We start from the raw sequence: 13,275 nt of genomic DNA, 5'->3' as shown, positions 1-13,275 counted from the left end.
GTATGCATCTGGGTAATCAGAATATCGTCGGGGTATACCATTTAATCCCAAAAAGGGTTGTGGAAAAAATGTTAAATTAACTCCTAGAAATATAATTATAAAATGTGTTTTTAATCATCGTGGGTTTATTGCTACTCCTAAAAATAATGGAAACCAATGTGTGATACCCCCAATAATAGCAAATACTGCCCCCATAGACAAAACATAATGAAAATGGGCTACTACATAATAGGTATCATGAAGGACAATGTCTAATGACGAATTGGCTAGAATTACACCTGTTAGCCCCCCGATAGTAAATAAAAATACAAAGCCTAGAGCTCAATATAATGATGGATCTATATTTAGCTTTGCTCCATGAATTGTGGCTAGTCATCTAAAAATTTTAATACCTTTGGGTACCGCAATAATTATTGTAGCTGCGGTAAAGTAAGCTCGTGTATCAACATCTATTCCTACTGTGAATATATGATGGGCTCAGACGACAAATTCAAATTCAAATTCAAATTCAAAAAATGTTTATTTTTTACTTTTCATTACATATACAGTTTGCTACGGGGCTAAGTCACATTGTGACTTGTAAGCCCCGTGCATATCTGCTTAATTTAACTACAACAATTTAATTTAAAAAATAGATTTAACAATGGTGTATTATAATAATTAGTGTTAAAGATTCATGAAAAAAGAATTAATGAATTTATGTTATATCCACTTAAAATACTAATACTCCAATTGCTAGCATAGCATGGATTATTCCTAAAGTTCCAAAAGGTTCTTTTTTTCCTGTTTGGTGGCTAATGATATGAGAGATTATTCTAAATCCGGGTAAGATAAGAATATAAACTTCTGGGTGTCCAAAGAATCAAAATAAATGTTGATATAGAATAGGGTCCCCTCCCCCCGCTGGGTCAAAGAAAGATGTATTAAAATTTCGGTCAGTAAGAAGTATGGTAATAGCAAAAGTAAATAGGGGGGAAAGTAAAGCACTTGGAAGATCCCCCGCGCCATGAAAACCTAGAAACCCCCTTTCCTCTCTCTCACAGTTCCTACCCCCTCGCGTAGGAGAGGCATTGCACATTGCCAGTGCCTATTTGCAACTGAAAAATAGTTCGGTAAACAGTTTTAAAAGGACTCCTACCATGCTCCTACTAGCTAAGGCTTAACAAGATTGCATACGGATATACGGTAAAGCAACATCTGTGAGTGGAAACGTTAAAATTAATAAATGACGATCTTTTTACCACGGACGATACTGGAAGTAGAATTTGAATATTTAACTGTATGAAAGGTAATGGATCCATGAATGAACTGTTATATGATATGATTTGTGATCTTCTTAAGTCAAAACATGAAGAAGATAGTGGTTGTTATGTATTTTATAAATAGTTGTATAAGAGTCTAAAAGATGTCGCTACTATGTTAAAGATTACCTATACCATAACAAGAGAAATAAAAGACAGACAGTCTATGACCTAGCATAAAACGTGTCACGTTATTTCGTAGCTCTATAAAGTTATCGAATCTAAACTCTTAATTGCTAACTCTCAATAAACATAACATGGTGTCAGATTCGCTATAACGAACCCCCGTCTTCTCGTTCTTCCTTTTTGTCGTTTCGGGTCTCTCTCGCTGTTTTATTTAGGCTTTCCTTTTTGTGTTTTCGGGCGTTGTCAGGCCTAGGCTTAACTCCACCGCGCGCTATCTCTTGCTCGCGCTTTGGCTCCTACGTCGTAACATGGCAGCGAATCTCCCAACACTAAAACCTTTTCTGGCGGGCCCTAACCCGTCCGAATCGTGGAGATTTTGGAAGCAGGATTTTCAAGATTATCTCCAAGCCTTAAAGTATGATCAAGAATCGGAAGCTACTAAAACAGCATTATTTCGTCACGTCTGTGGCGACACTCTGAAACAGCAATATCGGGGCTTTACTCTAAACCCTGTTGCTCCTGCAACTGAAGTTTCCCTGACTCAAATTCTTACTGCCTTTGACACGCACTACAGCGATTATCAAAATGAAATCTACGCAGCGTTTGTTTTTCTCGAACTAAAACAAAAAGAAGGTGAGAAGTTTGAAGATTACTATGCTCGTTTGCGATGCTCTGTCGAAGATTGCAATTATGGTGCCTTACAAGATCGACTCCTACGCGATAAAATAGTCCAAGGCCTCCGTGATGGACCCTTAAGGGAAAGACTGTTACGTGAATATGGAAAGAAAGCTACTAATTTACAAGACCTGATAAGTTCTTGTAAAGCTGCTGAGCACTCTCGTGCCCATGCTGATGCAATGAGTGATTCTAAGATGCATCTGCATGCTTTGAATTGGAGACAAAATAATACTAAGCCTAAGTCAAAGCCCAAGTTTCAACCTCCTGTGCGATCGGCACATGGAAATTCCATACAGCACGTTAAAACTCCCTCGCAACCTTCCTGCAAATTTTGTGGACTCTCCCATGTGTTTGGAAAAAACACTTGTCCTGCTTTTGGGCAAACTTGCGCTAAATGTGGAGGGAAAAATCATTGGGCTAACTACTGCGAAACAAAAGGCACTCATAGACAACAGAATAAACCCCAGACTACTAAATCTGGTCGTAAGCTACATACTCTTACTTCTACTGACAACAATGCCGCTCAAAATACCTCAGATGTCTACTTTATCGGCGAATTAAAACAAGTTGACGAACTTAATACTATCACAGATGAAACTGAATGGTTTCAAGACATATCCTTGAATGGCAACAAGGTCACATTCAAGCTAGATACTGGAGCGCAAATCAATGTACTTCCTGAAGTAGTATTTGCCAATTGGCCTACTCAACCTTCCATTAATCCGACAACACAAATGGTGCAAACCTATAACGGAAAACGCGTACCAATTTCTGGATCCTGTACGTTCTCTACTAAACTAAACGAAGAGGGCACACCCGAGATGTTAGAATCCTTTCTAGTCACCCCTCTGAATTCAGTTCCTATACTTGGTCTGCCAACTTGCGTCAAGTTCGGTCTCATACAACGAATTTATAACTCAAGTGATACCTCAAGTGATACGGAGATTTCTACCTTGATCTCACAACCACCAGAAACTCCTGATGATATAATAAAAGAGTTTCAAGATGTCTTTACTGGAACTGGCCGTTTCACCAGACAAGTCAAAATTCATCTCGAAGACAACGTCGTTCCACACGTTGCAGCGGCAAGAGAAATCCCGCTGGCGCTTCATGATACTGTCAAGACGGAACTCCAACGCATGCTCGATGAAGGCATCATAGCCAAAGTGGACACTCCCACCGAATGGGTTAGTGCCATAACAGTTGTCGAGAAACCTGTCAAGGATCTTAATCACGACAACGGTAACTCAGAAAAGACGAAAATCAGAATCTGCCTGGATCCGAGACCACTGAACAGTGCCATAAAGCGTCCACATTATCCTATACCCAGTCCTAATAAACTCTTCGCTAACTATCAAGGGTGCAAAGTCTTTACCCTTCTGGATGCGAAGAATGGGTTTTGGCATCTACCACTCGAGGAAGAGTCAACATATTTGACAACATTTGCAACCCCCTGGGGTCGTTACCGATACTTGGTTTTGCCATTTGGATTGATCAATGCTCCTGAAGAATTTCAACGCGCGATGAACGAAACATTTGAATCGGAACCTCAGGTAGAACCTTATTTCGATGACATACTACTTGGCTCGGTGAATACCGAAGAACACTGCCAGCTTCTTCGACGCACTTTGACGATCGCGCGACAAGCGAATTTAAAATTCAACCCTGACAAACTTCGTTTGGCCAAGTCTTCCATCACGTATCTTGGCCATAACATTGACGCTAATGGAATAACCCCTCACCCTGATAAGATCAAAGCCATCCTCGAATACGCTACGCCTACGTGCCAAGCCGATCTAACACGCTTTCTTGGAATGATTACCTACCATTCGAAGTTCACCTCCAATCTCTCCAGCCGCACACACAGCCTCCGGCAATTACTGCGTAAAGATAATGTCTGGCTTTGGGATGCGAATATGGATCGCGACTTCCAAGCTTTGAAAACCGCACTCGCTGAGTCGCCTTGTCTACAACTCTTTGATGATAAGAAGCCTGTTACAATCTCAGTTGACGCTAGTAAATCGGGACTTGGAGCTGTACTGCTTCAAAACGAGCGACCAGTAGCATATGGTTCTGCTGCTCTAACGTCCGCTCAGCAAAATTACGCACAGATTAAAAAAGAACTTCTCGCTGTAATTTTTGGCCTGGAACATTTTAACTATTATACTTATGCGCGTCCTGTTCAAGTTCAAACTGACCATAAACCACTCCTCGGTTTAAGCAAGAAACCCTATGATACCATAACTCCACGACTACAGAGGCTGTTACTCCGACTTAACCGATACAACGTTTCCCTTACGTTCGTCCCTGGGAAAGAGTTGGTTATTGCTGATGCGTTATCCCGTGCTCAATTGAAAGACAATACTTTTGATATTCCTATTGAAAACCCAGCACCGGCGCAATTTTGCCTCTTAGTACGGGCTTCACAAGCCAAATGGTCAGAGCTCCTTGTGGCTACTACAGCTGATCCCACACTACAGGATGTCCTAGCCTACGTGCGACACGGATGGCCGGCACACAAAAGTAACACCACCCCTCGTGCTCGTCCGTACTGGCAATGTAGAGAAGAATTGCACGAGTCCGATGAAGGACTTCTATGCAGAGGCCAACGTCTTGTTGTACCCTCTAGTCTCCACCAAGATTTCTTGAACATATTACACATAGCCCACCGTGGAATAGTCGCCAGTAAGGCTAAGGCGCGAGAATACTTTTACTGGCCGAATCTAACCAAAGATATTGAAGCTGATGTTGCTAAATGTTCCATTTGTCAAGAACATCAACGTTCTAATCAGCGTGAACCGCTTCTCGATAGAGAACTTCCCTCCCGACCATGGGAAAAAGTCGCTTGTGATTTTTACGAACTCTTTGGTCAACATTACCTATTGATAGTGGATTATTTCTCCAAATATATTGAGATTCAGCACATGCATGGCACTGGCGCTCCAGCCGTCATCAATGCCATGAAAACCATCTTCGCGCGTCATGGCATCCCTGAAGAGATGGTCTCCGACCAAGGCCCACCTTTCAACTCCGCGCTCATGGCCGAATTCGCTCGCGACTGGAAGATTTTCCACAATAAAAGCTCTCCTCATTATCCGCGTTCAAACGGGCAAGTTGAGCGTGCTGTCGGCACAATGAAAGCAACGTTACGAAAAGCCTTAGAAGACGGCAAGGATCTGAATTTAGTCCTCTTGGACTACCGAATTACTCCTACTCATGGCCTTCAGTCCCCTTCCGAACTCCTAATGGGTCGCCGTATCCGCTCACTAATCCCCAGTCTACCTGGTCAACTGAAACCGCATTTCGACACAAGTGAAGCTACTCTCGAACTACACCGCCGCCAGACTTCCCAATCAACGTACGCAAACGTTGGTTCCCGGCCTCTTCCACCCTTACAAGCCAATACCTCCGTCTGGTTTCGACTCCATCTTAACGAACCATGGCAGCGAGGAACTATAATCAAAATCGGCCCCGGATCACGCTCATACGCGATCCAATCCGAACACGGTCGCATTTATACGAGGAATCGATTCCACATTCGTGTTGATACCACGAAGGAACTCAACAAGGAATCAAACGACGACATAGAAAACCCCAAAACTATCGATCGCTCAAGAACAGTAGAAGACTATTATCCAATCTCACTTCCCAAACCTGTTTCCATTCCCTCTTTTGTTTCTCAACCCTTACCCAGTAGCACTCCGTCCACTGATGTTGCTACCTCAAATGACACAACAGTTGCTACCTCAAATGACACAACAATGTCCAACTCCAGACCTCCGCTGACAACCCGCTCTGGACGATCAGTCAAGCCGCCTGGTCGCTTCCAGATCAACTCCCTGGTTGCTTAAGATCATCTCATCATCATTCTATACACGTTCCTCATTGTTAAATGTCCATTTTTGCTTTGTTCTTAAAACGGGGCGTGTTATGTATTTTATAAATAGTTGTATAAGAGTCTAAAAGATGTCGCTACTATGTTAAAGATTACCTATACCATAACAAGAGAAATAAAAGACAGACAGTCTATGACCTAGCATAAAACGTGTCACGTTATTTCGTAGCTCTATAAAGTTATCGAATCTAAACTCTTAATTGCTAACTCTCAATAAACATAACAGTGGTGACTGGTGGTTATTCTGCATTTCTTTTTGCCTGGACTATTAAAGGATAAAAATCAGCGCCCCGAATTTTTAAACGATGTAACACTTGGTCGATTTGAATTTTCCTTTAGAGCAGACAATTTAACCGGCTACTGTCCCGGGGCGCTGCCGTCGCTATGAACTACCTCTCAAAAAAAATCGATAAGGGGTTGGGGTGTTTTCTCAAACGTCATTGGCTAACTCGCATAGGGGGTAAGGGAGAGGAGAGAGAGCTTCTAAACTTAGAGGAAACCCACAGTCAAAGGTGGGGGACCATCCTCGAGCTTTACTTTCCCCCTATCTACTTTTGGTAATAGCACCTGCTAAAACGGGCAAAGATAGAAGAAGTAAAATAGCTGTAATTTTTACTGATCATACAAAAAGAGGTATTCGTTCTATAATTATCCCTTGTGTTCGTATATTGATAATTGTAGTGATAAAATTAATAGCTCCCAGAATTGAGGATACACCTGCTAGGTGTAGTGAAAAAATAGTTAAATCTACAGATGCTCCTGTATGGGCAATATTTCTTGATAAGGGGGGGGTATACAGTTCACCCTGTTCCTGCCCCATTTTCTACTATTGTTGATGATGATAATAGTAAAAAAGAAGGGGGGGGTAATCAAAATCTTATATTATTAAGTCGAGGAAAAGCCATATCAGGGGCTCCAAGTATTAATGGGACTAATCAGTTTCCAAATCCTCCAATTATGATGGGTATTACTATAAAGAAAATTATAACAAAGGCATGAGCAGTTACAATGACATTATAAATTTGATCATCATTTATTATTGATCCTGGTTGGCCTAATTCTGCTCGGATTAGTATTCTAAGGGCTGTTCCAATTATAGCAGCCCATATTCCAAAAATTATGTATATTGTACCAATATCTTTGTGGTTAGTAGAGAATATTCATCGCGGTAAAATGTCTGAAGGATAAGAGATAAATTGTAAATTTATTTATGGCTTAGAAAATCCTTTTACTATGAGATTTAGGCTTTATATTTTATGAAGAATTTAAAATTGCAAATTTTAAGGAGATTTCAAAGCTTAAACAAATTTATTGTAAACTTTGAAGGTTTATAGTTTTAGTTTAACTTAAAGCTTTAATATAATATTCTGATTACTGGCCCTCTTAATAAAATAAGAATAAAATAAGGGGAATAACTTAAAGAATTTTGATAAATATTTTTTTTTGAAAAAGAGTTTAATATCAAAGCAACATAGGTTAAGCGGATGTAGAAAATAAATTTATTATAGCTCTTATAATAAGAATAATGCTAACAATTATTCAATTTAATTTGATTAATATAGATAGAACCATAAGCTTAGGGAAAAAGCCTACTAAAGGGGGTATTCCTCCTATATTCAATATTAAAGTATAAATTAAGATCTTATTTTTTTTTTTTTTGAGGTAAATAAAGTAGTGTTAATTGAGCTTATTTTTAAAGATCTTATGGTACCTGTAGCAATGATTAAGGATAAAGAATATATTAAGAAGTAGATTATTACTATATTAGTTCTACATATCGTAGCTCTAATAAGTCATCCTATATGGGCAATTGAAGAGAAGGCTAGTATTTTTTTTGTTCTTGTTTGAAATAAGCCCCCTAACGACCCCCAAATAATTGAACTAATTAAAGCTATTAGGATTAAGTTTGATATTTTATTATGAATATTAAGAATTATTAAGGGAGCAATTTTTTGTCATGTTAAAAGCAGGGTTATTATATTTCAACTAATATTTTCAGTGATAGAGGGCACCCAGAAGTGGAAAGGTGCTGCTCCTAATTTAGTTAGAAGAGCAACTGTAACAATATCTGTTCTTAATAGTAAAAAATTATTTTGAATTGAAAATAATAGCAAAGCAGAGGAACTAATTGATTGAATAATAAAATATTTCAGTGCTCTTTCTGATGTTAAAATATTTTTTTTTTGTTAACAATTAAAGGAATAAATCCGATAATATTTATTTCTATTCCTAATCAAATTGAGAATCAAGAGGTAGCTCTAATTGAAATTAAAGTTCCTAATTATATTATTATAATAAATGATAAAGATGAGGGTTTTATTAACATTTAAAAAAGGAGGTGTTTTCATCTTTAGGGTATGGGCCTAAAAGCTTAAATTAGCTTACGTTTTTAGTTTAGACTATTTATAAGTTTTACGTTATTAGGTTAGTAATATTTTAGTAATAACTTGTATTATTTTTTAGTCTTAAACAGTTTAATTTAGGCTTACAGTCTTATTGTTATTTTAAAGTTTTATCTAAAGTTTAGAGATATAAAATTAATGAGGCCTTGGTTTTATATATTAAATAAATTATATATAGATTAAATAATTTAATACCGGCGAAAAACGTGCCAGCCGCCGCGGTTAGACGAAGGGTGTAAAATAAGATTATTTTACGTACTATTTTGGCCTCGTGCTTTAGAAGTTTCAAAACTGACGCAGAGGGGCGAGTTCTAAGTTTAGATTTAATTGTTGACAAATATAGAATCCGTTTTTTAAATGTTTATGCCCCTTTTAAGCCTTATGCGAGAAAAATATTTTTTGCGAACATTTATCAATATCTTGAAGGCCCTGTAGACGCGTTTATTATGGGCGGCGATTGGAACTGCGTGCCGGACCCCGCCTTAGATAGAGAGGGTTGTACCAATACACTCCGCGACATCAGCGTAGCGGAATTAAATACAAGTTGGGAAAACCAAAATATTACCTCTCCGAGTCAAGAGGTCTACTACCACAAACTTATTTACCTAGATATGGAATTATTTCATTTTTTTGAAGTAAAAATTTACGAAATATTGAAGCAGTATTCCAAGCATAGCGAATAATACAGTATAGCAGACGACATTTTACATCCAATAAGGATAAATCTTGGACACATGGAAATCAGTCAATGGGGAAAAGATCAGGAAATGAAGTCTACGCTTCAGCTGTTTACCGTATATTCTGATAGCTACATTCACAACTGGTTTGCAGTGTAAACACTATCGTCTCGTCTCACCCAAAGAAAATATACGCTCCGGGAATGGAAGCTATGTCTCGGGGTTGGGTTGACCAAGGAACTTCCGGTCTATGCAATTTCAATGTAGCCGGAAATACCTCGGTCAACCGAGCCTGCCTTTGGAGCGTACTAGGAGGGGAGAGACAAAAATTTACACTAGAGGAAGCTACACTTTCCATTCCTGGGGCGTGTATCTTCTTTGTCTCACCTCAACAATATTCTTAGTTTGCCAACATGAATGTTAACGTTAAATAACACCAAAGCTAAATTGTAGCTAGACGCACTGATAGTCGATGCGCACCATAAAGAGAATAAAAGGTCTGTAGCTACTACCCGTTTACCATTAGCCCTTTTACTATTCTAATTGCCACCATGATCTTTTCTTCTATTATAAAATCTTAACCTGATTATTTAACAGTGTATTTAACTTTCGGCTCACTCTGAACCGTTGATGTCTCTTCATTTCAGACACGAAAATCAAAGCCCAAAGTTTACTTCACCTCAGGCCTCAATTATTTACTCTTTGTTTCACTAAGCCTATTGCGGATGATACTTAATATACCCGCCGGAGTCTAGGTCTTAGTTTTCTTCATGAAATCACTCAACCAAGGATTATTGTATATACAGATGTAGTATAGCTTAAGTAATATATAAACAGCCATTTCAAATAACAATATTAAAAAAATCTTTGGAATATCAAAATGAAACAGAGCTTTAAAGCTACAAAAGTACTAAATACATCATAATTACGAAAAATACTTCCACATATTCACTTTATATTATGGAAAAAGGGAATATTAAGGTTCTGTATGATTTCTTAACACATCAACACAAGGCTAACTGCTAACACGACGCACTAGTGTAACAATGGACGGACACACACAGACAAAAACATAGACTGCTTTTTAACTCTTTCCGTAATAATTTTGAGTTGAGAAACAAGATTATCTTTAATATTTAAATAAATATAATTATTTTTAATTATTTTAATCTTCAATAATTAACATTAATAATAGTTAAATCGTTTAAAATAAAGTTATACCTATTATCTTCTCAAACTTTGCTAATATTGACGTTTACAGTGAAGGGTACCCCTCTTCCCGCTTTCTTCAAATTTTGGGGTATATATACGATTCGTTTCCATTATAATAGCAAGGAAAAAGCGCAATTGCGAAAACCTTCGGTGGTCGATCCCACCTTAGGGAGGCTAGACGTTTCTCGTAACCCTAGCTGATCGCCGCGTATATCCTAAAACCAAACGATGATAATGGAGTAGAAGCCCATGAGACAGATTGGTGTCTATGTGGAATAGACGGAAGACCAGTAGATGGTGGTGTTTAGAAGCCAGAATGTACAGATTGGTGTCCAAGTGGGATGGACAAAGACCAGAAGATGGTGGTGATTAGAAGCCAGTATGGACAGACTGGTGTCCAAGTGGAATGGACGAAGACCAGAAGATGGTGGTGATTAGAAGCCGGTATGTACAGACTGGTGTCCATGTGGAATGGACGAAGATCAAAAGATGATGGTGATTAGAAGCCGGTAAGTACAGACTGGTGTCCGTGTGGAATGGACAAAGACCAGAAGATGGTGGTGTGAGAACTCAAGTAGGGGAGCCATTTCCGTGACTGTGAAAGCAGTTCGGAAATGGCGAACACGTTTGCTCCGATTTGTAAACTGCGAACGCGGTCACGTGGGGTCTGACAGACAGACAGACAGACAGACAGACAGACAGACAGACACACACACACACACACACAGACACGGTCAGTGCATTACCTCTCCGTGACGTCATCGTCACTCGGAGAGGTAAAAATCACCGATAGTCTCCAACTTTCTGATATCTGGCGGCTGCTTAATCCGTCGGCTAAACAATTTACCTGGGAATCCTCAACTAAAAAGAGCAGATTAGACCGTTTCTACTTGCCACAGAACCAAGAGATCTCCGCCTCGTCTTCAGAAATTTACACCATTGGAAATTCAACAACGGTAATCTCCGACCACAAGCTCGTTGTCTCTACGATACACTTCGGCACCAATACTCCCCGGGGCCCGGGTATTTGGCGTCTTAATGACGCTATCCTGGACGAGGCGACAATCAAGAAGTTCTCACCAACAATCAAAGATCTCGCCAAAGAAGTTAACTCATTAGAAAAATGGGACCAATTCAAAGACCACGTCAAAACCATCCTACGGAATGAAGGCAAGGAGAGGGCAAAAGCCAAGAGGAGGGAGGCAAGCTTTCTGCGCTGGAGTCTTCAAAAGCTGTATAGAGCACAGCAAAAGACGATCGAGGCCATCTCTTTGGAAGAGGAGCTACGCAATAGCTTACACGATTTCTGCACGACTACATTCAGAGAGAAGATGTAGAGAAACTTGGCAAGCGACCTAACCAATGAAGAGACCTTCACTTCTGGATTTTATTGCCGAGCCAAAAACAGCCTATGAAGACCAGTTATAACAGAAGTCCTAACTCCCTCAGGATTATCTACCGACCAAGAAATTATAGCCTCGGCTTTCAATGATTACTACGCAGCGCTCTACCAAAGGGGACCCGTACAAGATCTAGCCAATAGCACCACTTTGCCACAAGTGACTGTTCTAGACGCAGAATCTCTTGCAGCGGAGTTTACGTTGGAAGAGGTTACTCAGTCACTAAAGTCGATGAAAAAAAGAAAGTCCCCTGGCCCTGATGGGCTAACATCGGCCTTTTACTCTTCGTTTTGGGAAGTCCTTGGCCCGGTGGTAACATCTCTATTCAACGAAATCCGCGAGTCCGGTTCTACGCCGACGTCTATGAGAAAAGGAATCGTTACCCTCATTTGTAAAGACGATACGAAGAAAGCGGAAGTGTATTCATGGAGACCAATAACCCTTTTGGACTTTGACCGTAAGCTCTACGCTAAAGTTCTAGAAATGTGGCTTACTAAAGTTACCAACGCGCTCATCGGCAAAGATCAATCATGTGGTGTCAAGGGCCGCGTACCGATGAGGAACCTTCTCTTCCTTCGTGACGCAATCACCCAGGCAGTCGAAAAGAAGAATCCCGGCTATTTGCTGTCAAAGCCGCCCTGCTTGAAGTTGACAAGTACTGTGCAGCCTCAGGGAGTATAATTAACACGACCAAATTAATAAATAAATTCATGATCTAAACTAATGCTGATCGGCGAAAACCATGACGTTTGCCTGGGTCCGAACCCACTACTAATTCCAACGAAAGGCCCGATAAAGATTCTGGGAATCCTTTTCAATAACCATGGAGTTCACAAGTCTAACGTGGAGCGATTTGCAAGCAATTTTCGGGAGGCTTTCTTGCCGTGGGATGACATTGGATTGTCCTTCAGGGGAAGGGTCCAGTTGGTCAACCAAGTGGCTGTACCAAGGCTTACGTATCCGGCTCCACTGGTGCATTTCCCCGATGATATCCTGAGCACTCTACAAGGAATGGTTTTCAAATTCATTTGGAGTGACAAACAAGAACTCATCTCGAGAGACACGCTCTACCTTCCCACGCCTAAAGGTGGTCTCGGAGTGCCTAATCTGAAAGCAGTTATTCGATCCTTAGGACTGTCCAGAGTCCTAACCTCCATAAGGGATAAAGATCACGCAGCGTTTGAAACAATCGAGTACCACATGTCCACAGCTTTCAAAACCATATTCCACCAGGAATGGAACCTCCAGCGACCTCATCTGTCCACAACCCACGCAAACTACATCGATGTTAAGAACACAGCAATCCAAGTTCAGAAAACTATCCTTAAACCTGACGAGTTCCTCAAGGCCTCACTACAGAAACTAAGGCGAACATTGGATAAGAAGGATCGGCCACGCGTGGTGGCTCTCCTGCCGCACTTGAACTGGACCCAAATTTTCAACCGTGCCTCTCTTGGTTACCTTGAGGGCTCTCGAAGAGACTTTCAATTCAAGGTGATACATGATGTAGTGCCGACACGTGACACCCTCTTCACCAGAAACATGTCTACTACTAGAAAATGCCCTTTCTGCCCATCAAACGAA

This window comes from Phalangium opilio, unplaced genomic scaffold (genome assembly GCF_054372755.1).
Source record: "Phalangium opilio isolate 3A_F unplaced genomic scaffold, DU_Popi_V2 ptg000663l_1, whole genome shotgun sequence".
In the NCBI taxonomy this organism is placed as follows: Eukaryota; Metazoa; Arthropoda; class Arachnida; order Opiliones; family Phalangiidae; genus Phalangium; species Phalangium opilio.
This window is presented reverse-complemented; position numbering follows the sequence as displayed.